Raw genomic sequence first — 15,708 nt, forward strand, 5'->3', positions numbered from 1 at the left:
CACGCTGTAACAGCAAAGAAAGTTAACAGACTCTTTCTCTGGATGGATCTGCAACAGTTACATCCAAGCAATGCGTATGGAGAGTCAAATTCAAATCTGACTATCTCAAATTGGCAGGCTGATGTCTCTGTTTCAGGATTTTGCCCTTAAGTAGGAAAGTAGAGATTGTTCTAGATGAAGCAATGATTAACTTGTGTATGTGTGCAAGAACATTGCTTTTCTAGCTTTAAAATGCAAGTAAGCTTAATTACAGATCCCATACATGATCGCACTACAGAGTTTTATCACTAAAGAGGACTGAAAGTTTCCTGCTGCTTTACAGTTGCTTGCATGATATCATTACAATCTGCCCAACAATACTTATTTTCTGAACTTATTGGAAACTTCAAGCTTTCATTCATTCTCAAGCATTGCCTGTCAGCTAGTAGTAGCCATAATAAGCAAGCATTCAAAACTGTGAACTCACCAAAAATGCTGCAGAGAGCAGTGTGTAAAAGCCTGATCTGCAGTCGTTTGTACCAGTGCCTTTCTCATTCAGCACTGTCCTATACCTGCCTGGTACTCAACTGCCACCAGTGACAATACCTATGCCAAGGGAAGGATAACATTAAACCAGATTCCATATATACTGCATCAGTAGGTACAGCTGTCTCACAGAAAATTATTTCAGAAGGTCACTATTAGAGGTGCAAGGTGAAGTATCCCAAAGTCAGAATAGAGTGGTGTATAAGCTAAACCCTTTATTCAACTCCTTTTGTTTGTATACTGCATACAACTTAACCACAGAGACATGAGTCCAGACAGCAGAAAGAAGCTGCTTTTTGAATGGATCACACCTGGATCATGAAGGAGTCTTTTATGTGTAGGACCCTGCTTGATGTGCTAAAGAATATGGAAGGTATATGCTAAATGAATATGGGTGCTACAGAAATAAAGAAGAGGGTGTCCTGATAAGGATAGTCACATGCTGTGCAGGGCATTTGTCTACATATTGGAAGTTCTTCACTTTGATAGTCTGTTACTGACATTAACGGATCCCACATAAATTTCAAGACCTTACCTAAAAGAATAAGTATGCTTGGCCATTGCAAAGAAACGTAGCAGCAGAAATATTTCAATGTCAGCAAATTAAAAAAAACTTAGTCTTTAAAAACCTAGAATAGAATCGAAATGAATAGAATAGAATAGAATAGAAAATAGAATAGAATAGAATAGATGTCAGTTGGAAGGGACTTCCAACAGTCATCTAGTCCAACTGCCTGACCACAGTCAGGGCTGACCAAAAGTTAAAACATATTATTAAGTTCATTATCCAAATGCCTCTTAAACACTGACAGGCTTGGAGCATCAACCACGTCTCTAGGAAACCTGTTCCAGTGTTCGACCACCCTCTCAGTAAATAAATGTTTCACAATGTCAAGTCTGAACCTCAAAAAAAAAAAAAAAAAAAAAGAAAGAAGTATTTTGGCTGAAGTTAAGCATCTTTAAAAAAAAAACCAAACAAACATCCTATATAACATAAAAATTAAGAATTAACTGTTCAATTTCTAAAGTACTAAGACATTATAAGCAAAAGAAAACATTTTTAATGTGTATTATACAACAATTCACATACTAGAAGGTGTTACCTGTTTCATTTAGAAAGTTTTTTCATTTTTCCAGTCAATAGTGCATGTTTAATTTTTTACCATATCACTTTGTTAAATTTCATCTTTGCCATGTGTGTCATTAAAAACTCTTGTAATAAGTTCTACATTTTTGTTCTTAGTATTATGCTTTTATTTTCTGGGGAAGAGAATGATAGGATTATAAATTCAAGGACGCAACTGAGCCCATTTCTCTTTTTGGGACATTCTCAATTTTTAGAGTATTTTACATCAAATGGAAACCTGGCAGTCACTTACACTTCTGTTCTCTTTCTCTTTTCCCATCTACTTATGTTGACATCATGTGTGGGGTCCTTCAAGTGCAAGTCAAAATACTGCCCTAGTCCCACATCTAAACTGAAAAGATGGCAAAGTGAATTTTACCATATAGTCTATAAAGCAATTTATAGAAGATGGAAGAGTTGTTGTGTGCAAGTGCATTTGTGATAATCTTTTGATTACATAATCCTTAAGATTATGTAAGGTTAAGATCCTTAAGATTCTACTAATATACGTTAATAATAATACAATTAATAAGACTATGTAATTAAATAATTATAGCATTAGGGTCCTGTAACACTAGGAAAGATTAGAGGCTAAAAATAAAGTCTGTGACTTTCAGTTACTCTTCTTTGAAGAAGTCTGCTTCTTCCATCTCCCACCATTTAATATTTTGACCTATTTTTGAAATTTCCAATCGTCTAGCACGTTCCTTTGGAAAACATCCAACACAGGTTCCCTTGCTCTTTCCTGGTAAAAGGCAGAGCTCCTGTCATCCTGGAAAAATCTTGCATTGCAGGAAAGGAGCTTTATTCCTGTTTCCTAAAATGGTGGAGAAGCTGAGAGAAATGCAAACTGAACTGACGGTGAACACATATATATGGGACAAAGGTCTGATTTGTTAAGGAATACATAAGCAATAATAGGTAGGAAATGATGGCAGATTACATGGGAGAAGAGGAAACCTAAATATTCATTTGCAACCCAAAAGAAAACATGTTTTACTGAAGTGAGTATATCCTGCTCTCTATGTACCTTCCCCACATTTAAAAAACAACCCAACCGAACAACAGAGGAGAAAATAAGCATCCTCAAACTAACCTCCGGTGTTTCCAGTGCTAAAAAGAAAAAGCAAGTAATGGAGCCAATACAAACGCCAATACAATCTTTCCTTCTCCCACAGAACAGCTATTTCATCCTGCACGTCTCCTTTCTCCCTCAGTCCTCGCTGGCTGCGTGCAGTGGGCAGGAGACCATGCCAGGAATACACCGGGGCATTATTTCATCTTTCAGAGGTTGAACTACTTTGGGATACATCCCACAAAATGTGCAAGGTAAAGCGGTGAAACACCTCGTAGAAATCACAGGCTGAATGGAGAAGACCTGGGGGTTAAATAACCATTTCATGGCTGGATCATAGCCACTCCTGTAAGTTACTCACCAGCTGGGGCTGCCCTACTGAAATCTCGGCCTGCGTTTCAAGTCATGAGAGAAACAGCATTTGTCTGAAAATAAATTTTTATGTCCCACACTCGAGGAAACTGTGCATTGACCTATTTATTGCAGAGATTCATAACTATCACTGTCACTGTTTCAGCTTCTGGAGCCTGTAATGGCATTCAGTTCTCATTTAGCGAGCTCGTGTGAAACTCAACTTCAATGGAAGTTAAGACGTTAGCGAGAGTAAGGGAGGGAAAGGATAAGATTTGGTCTTGATTTGCATCTATGTTTGTAGAGAATGGATACTCAACCCCAGAGGTTCTGTGGAAGAGAGGAGCCTGCTAAGAAAGCAGGTTGACAGCTAAGAGAATTTTGCCTGCAATATGCAGGTCATTGCTAGGGCACTAAGAAGACAGGGACGAGATGTGCGTCGGGCAAGTTCTGATTTCATGCTGGTGTTCTCGTAAGGTGTTGCAGGTTCCTGTGCATAATGGTGAGTCCCAAGTGGTAGGGAAACTCCATGAAACGCACCCTGGAATTTCCAGCTGGCTTCCCTCCCCCTCCTCCCTCCATTGCTGCTGATATCGATGGGGAGGAGATAAAGATTCAGTTTAAGAGCTCTTCCGGAGAAGTATCTGTATGTGCAATTGTATAGAAGATACTGAAAGTAAGATAAGAACATTAAGAATTACTTTTTCCATACTACTTTTAACTTGTTATGAATGCAGTTGTTTTCATGCATTATGACAACATGCAGTTGTTGGATTTTTCTGCTGCCGAGTGCCACATTTGACATTGTGAGTCAAATTAGGTTAATGACCTGTTTTGTTGCATACAGTTGCTTGGGCTTTTCATTAGAAAAGGCCAAGTGACAGACCCTTCCTGCTGCACCTTCTATGGCTGCAGTGGTGCAAGCTACAGCAGTAGCAAAACCAGTGCTTATAACCTTCCAGCTAGCAGTTCAAGAAATTGGGCTCTGGTTACAACATGCACTGTCTTACCTTGAAAAAAAGAACCCCACCAGATTTCGCCCATCGCTGTTATGAAATGCTGTTGGTGTTTCAGCAGGTTGCCAGTGGAGGGTGTGTTGAAACAGGCTAAATGCTTGCCACACTTACTGTCTGTGCTCAACTGTTAACAGCAAACTTTTGTGGTATCTGGAACCAAACATATTTAAAAAAAAAAAAAATCAACTGATCAGTGTGAAATAATACTAGACTGAGTAGTCAGTAATCTCAGGATGTACTGAGATGACTGCAGATTCTTATCTTTGGAAAGCATTTTAATCCTTGTCTCAGGTACTTGTTCTGAAAGATGCAGGTACCACACTCATTTCGTGCGTCAGGCAGTTTATTGCATTGGCTTTTATTGTTTCTTTAGGTAAGATTAACTCTTCACAAGAATAAACTGTCCAGAAATTACAGCATACCAACAATTTCATTCTTCTGCAACTACTGAGCAAGGACTTCCAGGAACATAGGATTTTATTTTCAGAAGTGGAACTGATCTGTGTTGGTACTTTCTTTTTGAGAATTTTTATTTTCTTTCTCAAATCACTACATTTCTTTTTCCACAAGGAGTTTGAGAGAGAATCAGCATTTTTCACCTTTACCATGCCTAAACTCAATCACAGAAAGATCTGCAAAGCTGGTACTTGGAATTGAGTCCTGGGGACTTGTGATGCACTGAACACTTCATTCTAATTTTCATAATAGATTAAATCTCTCATGAACCAACTGAACTTGTTACTCCTGAAAACTCCCACATTCCACCATTGTTGTTGACACTGTCCTAAAAATATTGCAGACTGCAATCATCGTCTGAATATATTTTAGTGCTCTTGATTTTAACTCTTGCACAAAATCTGATTAACATCAAAGATATTTTGAACAGTGTTCCCTTGATCTTGAAGTTAAGTATTGAGTTAATTTAAATTAAGATTAAAATCAACAAAGAATTTAGGTCAGTTACAGGGCAGTGCAGGAATCAGAATACAAGAGCAGGGGACCGTGAAGGGGAAACATGCAGGGAACAGAATCTCCTTATGATGATGTTGCTACCAGGAGAAAAATACACCTCGGTCGCAGTGGTGGATTTGTACCCCTCATTGAATCAAGGAAATACAAACAGATCCTTTTGTGCAAATAACACCCGCACTGCACAAGTAACATTTGCTACAGTTAGCAACAGTCCTTAATTTTCCAGGATTTGGAAGACTAGGAGGTTTTGCTAGAGTGTAAGCTTTGGGAAGGGGAATTGAACCATACTAAAACTTTGGAGGACACTAAGAAGAGCTATAGATTAGCTGTAAAAGTTAATGAGTTTTATCAGGAAAGGGTTTGCTCTGAAGATTGTTATCTGCAATGAGCAGCAATCAGGGAGCAGAGATCCCTGATCTCACAGGCCACGAAGGCACCTACAGTATGTCACCTAAAAAGAGAGCGAAACAAGGCCTTTAAGTTTTGTGCTTGCTCTAGGAAGATCGTATCTTTTATTTTCTTTACTTCTTGTCCCAATTCTTTTATAAGCATCAGCTATTTTGAATGTACCCTCCAGAACAGACATATTTCCACTTTAACCTAACCTGCATTTAATGAAGGGTGATTTCGATCTGACTAACAGCAAGTACTTTTCACGAAAGCCTGCTGTGATTCTCAAAACGAGCAGACGAGGCACCCTAGCAAGCGCCCAGCTCTCTGAAGCGTTGCTTGAGGCGGTCCGAGGGGGAGCAGAGGGTCTTCTGTAGGAGCAGGCTGGTGTGAGAGCTGTCATTGCAGGGATCAAGAGAAATCATGTCTTCCAATGAGGAGCAAGAGCCGGGCAAGCCTCCAGCATTTGGCAAGCTAAATGGAAGCAGGTTTGGACTCTGATGGGTCTCAGAGGGATTTTAATAAATGAGAACTGAAAATTTGGTTCACAGGCCAGCCAGGTTTGATCCAAACTAACTAAAATATCAAGAGTAAGACTTGCTAATGTTCACAAAAGAAACACGTAAAATGACCACTTTTTATAACTTCCCCAAGAAATTGTGTCCCTGTCATGTCCCGATTTCTCAGGACGTGGCTCAGACTTGCTGATTCCCAGGTCCGGATCAAGGTGAAATGAGACCAGGGATCCTTTAGCTCACAAAACTCACCTTTTATTCACTCAGAACAAGAATTGGCATGCCTACCACAAAAACTGGTATGCTCACAACAAAAATTGGCATGAAACCATGTCAGGAAACTGCGTAACATGTGCTAGCCGTGCATCACCAAACATATACTACAGGCCTTGCTTATCTGGGGATCAGTTCAGGGAAGACAATAAGGAGAGCCCTCCCGTTGAGTCCCGAGGTTCAGAGCAGACCCCCTTGCTTTCTAGACTCCTTCTCCGAGAGGATCCCAGGGGCAGCTGGATCCGCTCTTAGTCCCAGACTTGGTCAACGGTTTGTGTCTAAAGGGAAGAAGTGTAGGGATTATGGAAAAGGGAAAAGGAGAGAGAAGAGTAAGATTTCACTGGTCCTGGGTCCAGCGTTGGTTCAGTCAGCCGTGGGGTCCGGTTCTGGTGGACTTGCGCACCCAGGGGTTCAGTTTGTGTCCTTTTATCATCCTTGCCCCTCCTTCAGGCAACTCATTAGGCTAATTAGGTGTCATAAGTGGTTTGCGAGCCTTTGGGTTTGGGGTCATTTGGGGAGTAACTTCCCCTTCCCTGCATGGTGAGCTGCCCTGCTCAGCACCTCAGACCCGGGAGCTGTGCACCCTCCAGCACACGCTCCCCCTCCTGTTGCCAATGGGTGCTGATCGGCTCCTTTTCAGCATGGGTTCCTTGCTGGGCAGAGTTAGTCCTTAAGCAGAACTTGCCCCACCACAATGTCTGAGACATTAACTCTTTCAGTCTCTCACAGTCCCCTATATGTAAAAAACGGGATGCTTAAAGGGATCCCAAACTGGGCACACATCTTTCCACATTGTATCAGGGACAAGGCAGTTTTTCCACTGCAAACGCACAGAATAAAGTTACTTGTTTCTTGCAGTCAGCACAAGATGAAGGACAAGCCGATGGTATCATCTGGGTTTGGTCTGTGTCGCTGCCAAACCTGTTCCTTGAGTTTTTAGATTTGCTCTTCCACATGTACCTGTCTCACTGCAGTAATAAGCATGAGCAAAGATGGGTGCCAGGTGACCTAAACACATGAAAATAAAGGCAGGATGTGAGGATTTAAGCTTTCTTCTGCTTTTTCCATCTGATGTTGTTGACACGGCTCACCAGAAATGAAATTGCCAGGGTGTTAGCAGCAGACAGAGAGCACTGCTGGCCTTTTTGTCCTGCACGGTGAAATTGCTCCATGATTCACTCCCTTCCATATCAGCAGCTTCTTCTGGTTATGGGTCAGCATTGTGACCAGTGCTTCATTTGACTCGTATATAAGGAGACAGAGCATGCACATGATCAGCAGCCCTAAAACCCACTGCACCGCTTTTAATACTAAAATAATATATTCTGGACTCTGAGTCAGATTATATTATCAGAGTACTTGGATGCCCAAATGGAGCCAAGTGAGAATCAACTGGGATAAACAATTGTCCTGGTTTCAGCTGGGATAGAGTTAATTTTCTTTCTGGTAGCTGTATAGTGATATGTTTTGGATTCAGTATGAGAAGAATGGTGATAACACAACATGATGTTTTCATTTGTTGCCTGGTAATGTCTATACTAAGTCAAGGATTTTTCAGCTTCTCCTGCCCAGCCAGCGAGAAGGCTGGAGGGGCACAAGTATTTGGGAGGGGACACGGCCAGGACAGCTGAGCCAAACTGGCCAAAGGGGTATTCCAGACCGTGTGATGTCATGCCCAGTATAGAAACTGGGGGGAGCTGGCCTGGGGGCGGGGGGTGTCGCTGCTCGGGAACTAACTGGGCATTGGTCTGCGAGTGGTGAGCAATTGCATTGTGCATCACTTGTTTTGTATACTCCAATTCTTTTATTATTATTACTGTAACTTTACTATTGTTATTATTATCATTATTAGTTTCTTCCTTTCTGTTCTATTAAACTGTTCTTATCTCAACCCACGAGTTTTACCTTTTTCCTTCCAATTCTCTCCCACTGGGTGGGGGGAAGTGAGTGAGTGGCTGCGTGGGGCTGAGCTGCTGGCTGGGGTTACACCATGACAACAATGCTTATTCTCTAAATGCATAAAGCATATAAAATGAAGAACTCTGGCTTTTGAACTTGAAATCAAAGAACAGGAACTTCAATTTCCCAGACACTAAAGTGACAGATATATAGTGTTGAATTTTTCAGTCAAAATGTTTTTGCTCAAAAGAATAATGGATGCGGTTAGTAAAACTAGATAAAATTCATTAAAAATTATGCAAAAGTGCTCCATAATAGCACTTAGAGCAGCAAGAAGAACGTGCCTTTATATCTGAAAGTTTTCTCACTGCTCCTCCTTTTAAGTCATATCTTTCTACATTATTCACATTTGTGACGTAACCCTGTAATGCTATTGATATTATTCTTTCCATCTTTTTTATCTGCGAAGTAGATATATTTTCTTGTTTTCTCCCCATTTAGCTGGTGTCCCAGCTCACAGTGCTCCATTACTCACTTTGGAACTTACTTAACACAGAGGAAAATCAAGCACTAAAGACCATTTAATGGGATGAAATGCAGGAATTTACAGCTCTCTCCAGACTGGGACAACAGCCGTTCAGTATGAGTGTGCAGCTGCATCTGACTCCTCCGGCCATGCATAGCCCTGAAGATCATACAATGAAGATGTGAGTCCCATGTTGGTAAATACATATTCCGCTGTTAATTGGCTTTTCTCTTTGAGGTGATAGGATCGCTCATGCTGAGATTGTTAGCCAGCTTCCTAAAACCTAGGCTAGAACTTGCTGTCATAATAAACTGGAAGACACCGCAGTTTACACTTTCAGCACTGTAATCCATCCTGACCTCCTGTGTATGGCACTAGGAAGCTCCATTTTTGTCAGCAATCACCTGTTTAGTGCTGAGCACCTGCAGCACAGAGCAGTACGAAAGTCAGCTGGTGACAGAACAAATCACTCTCTAAACATGAATCACTGTGGGAAATAAAATACGCCAAAGCTGCTACCCAGTAGTGGGCAGCTTCCGTATTGCGCTCTGCAGCTCTGTCACAGACGAGCAGGAAAGAAGGTGCATTATGTATCACCCTAACTGCAAAGACCTTTGATGCTTTCCTGGTGGTTTTACGCTCTTGAGCATATGTCTGTGTGTATGTGCATGCACGTGCATGTGTGCACGCATGCATCTGTAGGGATAGGTTCTATATAAATAGATAAATAAATACATGCATATTCATATTCCATAACAAATTACTGCTATACATGCATATGAACATATATACCCTCATATATATTTTATTATTTTACCCTGGGATGAGTCAGACACTTATTGTTCATATTTCTAGATCCAATGAAATCAGATTTTAAAAGCGGCTTCAGTGGACCCCTCAAAATATTGCATAATCAATACCCTCTGCCGTCCTGGAAGACTAACCTAGGAGTCAGCCTGCTTTCCTTGTTCACTCCCGCTCGTTGGGGTTGTTTTACTACACATAAATCATACACACACAGAAAATGAGAGAACTTGCATAGCAGGTGGGGTTTCTGTCTACGCAGAGGTGCCTTCAGCTGATCGACTCCATACACTACACCACAGATTGAACCCAAATCTGACATTTTTGCCTTCGGTTTAACCCGACGTTAAGCACTAGCTGGCGAGTGTCCTGACTTACTGACTGCGTCAGCCCCAGCCTCTCGGGGGGGTCCCAGGGCGGCATCGCTGTCGGCTGGCACCAGTCTCCGCTCCCAGTGCTCCCGGGGACCCCATCCAGCGTGGGGCCAGGAGCCGCTCTGGGAGGGCGAGAGCTCCAGCTCCACACTCAGGCTCCCAACAGCCCCCTCCGTGGGAGGACACGCACCTTCCAGTGCGAGGACGGGGATGAACGGGGTGGGGATAAAGTCCTGCACGGACTTCTTAAGAGAAAATAGCATCTACTTAAGTTAATGCTCTGCTGTCACTAGTTAAGATAAGATGTTGGACTAATGAGTAGCAGCTTCATGGATCTCAAGTGGGGATACTCCGGGGAATACAGGGAAATAAAATGGCTTTGAATGCATGACTAACTGACAAAGTTGAAAATCAGCTAAATTTAAAAAATGAACGTTTAAGTTCATGCAGAGCTGAGCTGAGAAGCGTGACACAGCCAGGCACAGGCATTGAAAAAGCTGAATCAGCTCCAGCTCTTCCATCCTAGAGACACTACTAAGGCTACAGTTACCTGCGTTTCACCTTGTTAAATTACTCTTCTGCTCTGCTTTCCCCCTGTATTATGTTCCACAATTAAAAATGGAGCATAGCTTCCTTTAACTTGCTCCATCAATAAGGGGGTTGTGGTTTTTTTTTAAAAAAATTAATATATTTATTCAAGTAGCAAACAAAATTCATATGAAAACCATTATTTAAACCTATCTCTTGAAATTATTAAAGTATTTAAATCACTAACTGTAAACAGAGGTGAAAATGGTAATTTCTCCAAAGTTCCAATTTCATTAAATGAAAAATTAAATCATAATTGCAATAACATATTCAAATGGGTTTTAATAAAAAAAATAGCAATAAGAATGTCAATAATTGGGAGGGACAATTACATAGTCATCAATAATATCAACTACATTTAGAGAAAACTTTCCTTTTCAGAAGGTAGCCATGCCTGGATGAAAACACGTCAGCCTTTGCTTATTGAAAATGTTAGGCTTCTTTGAACATACATGGAAGAACGTAAGCACCATTTAGATGACACAGGCGGACACAGGAGCCCTATCCCTCTCCTGGGACTAGTTGTTCACAATCTTCTACAGACCTGATTACGGGACAGTGAGCTAAGGAAAGCAAAAATAAATAAATACACACGAACAAATGCACAACAATGAAAAATAGCACCATAGAAGTAAAATATTTTTAAAGGTGAGAGGAAAAGATTCTTGATTTAGAAACTTGTGTCTCTGTTTTGCTTTTGGGTTTCAAATGTCTTCTAAAATACACTCATGATTTCATGCATAATAAGTGTGACATGAAATTATAGTGACTGCTGATGCAAATGAGGTAATTGTGCATGCCAATTATGTGTTACATGCCTGTTGCCTTGTTTGAATAAGCAATTACTGAATTTATAGAGACAAGCATGTTAACTAGGAATGCATATTAGGCACATAATTACCACCACTTAATTCAGAAAATCAGGCAAAGTAGAATTTAGCTGGGGGAATGGTTATGAATCTTGGCATTTTTCCTAGGCATCAAATTCTAGTTTCATTATATGAATTTCTTGCATTTATACCAGCTTATGCCCCAAAGTGATTTAGAAAATTAAATAAGCTCAATAAAGTCAGACACGTGCCTAGCTAAGCATATGAATGGTCATTTTGATTACTGTGGCACTCCTCAAGTTTTGTGTGCAAATCTTGTGGAAGCAGAGTTACCTGTGGAAAGTTCCTCATCTTCTACTGATCTTTGGTTGCCCCACTGGCAGATTAAGTAGTCCCACGTACTGTAGGGCAGAGAAGGAAGGAAGAGCCAACTGAAACTGAAATTTTAGCCAGAGCAATGCCTGACGATTTCCACCTTTGGATGCTTGGCAGCCTTAGATTGCCAGGCTGCATTTTTATGCCACAACATCACCCGGACAGTGGTGATAACTCCCAGATCATCCAGAGTCTTTCAGAATGCTTTGACCACTGGCTCATCTGGATGGACTCACCAGTGATTTCTAAGTCTCAAAATGGCAGGCACATGTAAAACTTCAATTCTGTCATAGTATTTGCTGCAAATGAAGCCATAATATGCATTTTTTCAACCTGAAAAGCAAAAGACTGTATTTAATTGTTCCTGGTGGTGGCTTTGTCTGTAGTCCCAATGCTAATTAGGTATTGATAATTCTTAAAGAAGGATATCAATATAAAGAGAAGATCCAGACCAACCTATTTGATAAATTTATAGCCTATTTATTATCATATTTTATAAAAGAATTATTTTATAACTGTTTCAAATTATAAACTAGATATTTTATAAACATTTATAACTATTTAAAGTGATAAAAATCAATAATTTAGTTCTCTTTAAAGAACTCCCCAATGAAGACCACAGAACTAGCAAGATATCTCTTCCAGACCCAGTCTCACAAATTGTTTTTTCCTATTGAGGATGTATCATTCCTTTCACTTGTGTGCAAGTCGTAGGATAAGTCACGTATTTAGGAAATTGCCTGGAGGTCCTGATTATAGCTGAATTATTTGAGCTATTAGAAGCTTATATTTTTCATGTTTGTAAAACCAAGAGACTATGTTGGCAAAAACTAACTCTCTAGAATATCTAACAAAGTGGAAGGATTTGGGATCAATTCTTTAGCCCCCACAGAAAGCTCAGCAGAGGAGGCCTGAAGTATATTGCCCAAACTGTCCTCCTTTCTGCCCCAGGTGTTGACAGCATATACTCCAGCATATCAGCACTTGAGATTCATGTTGCATAATTATATTTGGAATGCTGGTGGGCTCCCAAAGATGTGGAAGCAATCTAGTTCTCTTTTTAAAAACAAAACAAAACAAAGAAAAACAAAACACCTCCCCCCACCAGCTTCACCTTCCTCTCTTCTTTCCCATCCTCTCCCTCCCCTGTCCCCCAAGGAAAACACATGGGGTCTGATTAGGCTAAATCCTAATTTCATCTGTATGCAAATTAAAGGAAACAACGAGTCAGCCTGGTTTACTATGGTTTCAGAAAAGAGTAGTCATGTATTTTGAGTTTCTTCAACGGTCAATCTGTTTTATTCATTCAAGTTCATTTTTGACATCAGTTCCCTCTATGACAAGGTCTAAGACCTTATCAGTTCCTCCTGCGGTACATTTCTTTTCACTACTACTTTCTGATGAACATACTTGCATTAAGCCCATAGCAATTGTTTGCAGCCTCTGTTCAGCCTTAGTATTGCTGCATCCACTTCAGACTTGTAAACGGTTTGTGTGCTTAACAGCTTTTTCCAGGTCTGTGAGTTGCTTTCATAAAAGACAATGTTTTTCCTGACAAACCTTGTGTCACTGCATATTCCTGCATAGACCTAACAAAACTTTTCTAATATTAAAATGCTCCTGTTAAAAATGGGAATATGACAGAAATTATTTTTTTCCATGGGTAACTGCCATTTTTCTTACTTTTCATGTAGAAAAAATGACAAATGAAATATAAAAGTGTGGTTTTTTTCTTTTTTGACAATATTTTGTGTTGGTGTGCTTTCACAAAGACAGAACTGTTTTAAATATGAAAGATCTGATTTCAGGTAGATCTTCTGAACACTTGTAAAGTGCCATTCTGGTAAGTGTATATATACAGTATATAGTTTTTCATTTTGCCATTTGGTTGGAGAAGTTCAGGTATCTATGTTTACCCATCAGTGCTGCCTTCATAAAAATACGCAAGTATTGCACATAAACATCTGTCTCTTGCTTGATGAAGAGTTCTACTTGGTGCTGTGTATTTATTTATGGTCATATATTTTAATTAGTTCTCAATTGTTAAAAAGTACTATCTCAAGTAATAGAGAAAGTAGCAAAAATTGCAATGCTTAGTGAAACTTACTTTTTTCAGTGTCTTGAGGTTTCACAAAACCCAGACTTCTCTTTTACATACTACCTTTTGATGCAGAATTGTGTTGATTCATGTCAGTATTGTGGTACGTTACAACTTCTTTCATCTATTCTCAAGTAAACCCATATATGTAAAAGATTATGAACATAAAATTGTATATGAAAGTTAAATTCACTCATTCAGTCTTCTGGCCAGAGTTTGGAACAAAAAAACCCAACCAACTGTAACCTGAACTATTTGCTTGTTTGTTTCAGCCCATGATAGCAAAATTCAGCTTTTTCAGAAGACAAAAAATGTGATGAAAATTCAACAGCACAATTTTTTTCTTATACATATTTTTTCTTTCCATTGTCATAAAAAGTGATAGGAATACTACTTTTTTAAAAAAAAAAAAAAAAAGTCTACACTGGAATTCAGTATTTGCTTTTTATGCTTATTGTTTTAATTATTTCTTCTTTTTTTTCTTTTTTTTCCATGTACTTTATATAATAAGATTTCATTTCTTTGTTTTCTTTCCCATGTTGACTGGAGGTGAATTTCTAGTATAGTGGAAACTCCTCACATCTACCCACCACGCCTTACTAAGAGCTCCCATGTCATGTTCATCCATCTGAAATTTTGGGGTCTCCCTAAAATTAATGCTGTCTCAATACTCAACAGACAGTGCTGGACGCTTCCTGAGAGCTTTCTATCCTTCCTGCCATTACTGTAGTCCACTATATCAGAATGGGACATGATGGCCTGGGGAGAGCCTGGGCTCTTTGCAACTGTGGAAGACTTCGTTGTGGCAAAGAAAGCAGGGAGATAAGTGGATATTTAATTATGTTCCCTTGCACTGACCAAATGGATGCCCATCATACAACTATCTAAAGATGTTTCTGCTCCCTCGGGCCCCAATCTACCTATATTTCTGGAAAATTGTATCAGAAACTCAAATTTCGGAAGGTAGTTGTTCTGTTACTGTTATGTTATTTGTGCCCCCAATAGTACTGAAGCTTTAAAGCAGGTCTTGAAGGGACAGCTGCTCATATGTGGAGGAGAGAGTTAAAAGACTTATTTATATACTCTGCAGATGATCCTACAGTAAAGGGGACAGAGATGTGGTTCTAGACTCTGGAGATCTGGTAACCCTCTGCCCTTATGGAAGAGGATTTTGCATCAGGGAATGTGGTTCATGTTGTTCATCTTTTGCTATCTGAGCTAATAACAACAAAATGTTCTTGTGCCTTTTAACAACTAATTACACTGAAGATGCCCTGTATCTAGAAGAGCAATCACACAAAAATACTCTAAAAGCGGACTGTGTGGTCAAAGCAGTGTGATATCTTAGGTTACTGTGTCTAGGTAGAGTTTGGATTTTTGTTTATCTTTCCACAAATATCAATCATTTTGGGGCTGGGGTGGCACTCTTCAGCCAGGACATCTTCTTGCTTTGTTACGATGTGATCCAGCTGCAGTTACTACTGACGGCTGAGAAGACCCTTCAGTACAAGACTAACTGGAAGTGAGGTATGCACAAGATAATATTGTTAAATAGGTAAGTCTGCTTAAAGGAAGAAGGGGAAAGCCAGCCTCTACAGACAGTCTCTTGCACCAGCAGCATCTTGGTTTTTTTTCTTGACATCCCCCATTTTGTTTTCTCCATGAGTTCTTTTAAAAAGGAAGCAGGGGCCCTTTGCAGAATTGCAGTACATGTAATTGAATTTCAAATGTTGTTTTCAAGAAAACAAACAATAAAAAAGTTGAAGATGGGGAAATATAAGCAAAGTTTTCTCAAATGCTGTTGTACAGGCAAACACATGTTTTGAGTTAAGTTGAGCTCATTTCTGGTAACAGTATTAACTTTGTGATGGCCATGACCAGCAGGCATATGGGGAATGGAGGGTGGCAGTTTTTATCAAGTTAGATCTAAAGGGGAAGAACGTGTATTTAGGGTCTTTTTTTCCTTAGTAT

Source organism: Accipiter gentilis, chromosome 31 (genome assembly GCF_929443795.1).
Source record: "Accipiter gentilis chromosome 31, bAccGen1.1, whole genome shotgun sequence".
In the NCBI taxonomy this organism is placed as follows: domain Eukaryota; kingdom Metazoa; phylum Chordata; class Aves; order Accipitriformes; family Accipitridae; genus Astur; species Astur gentilis.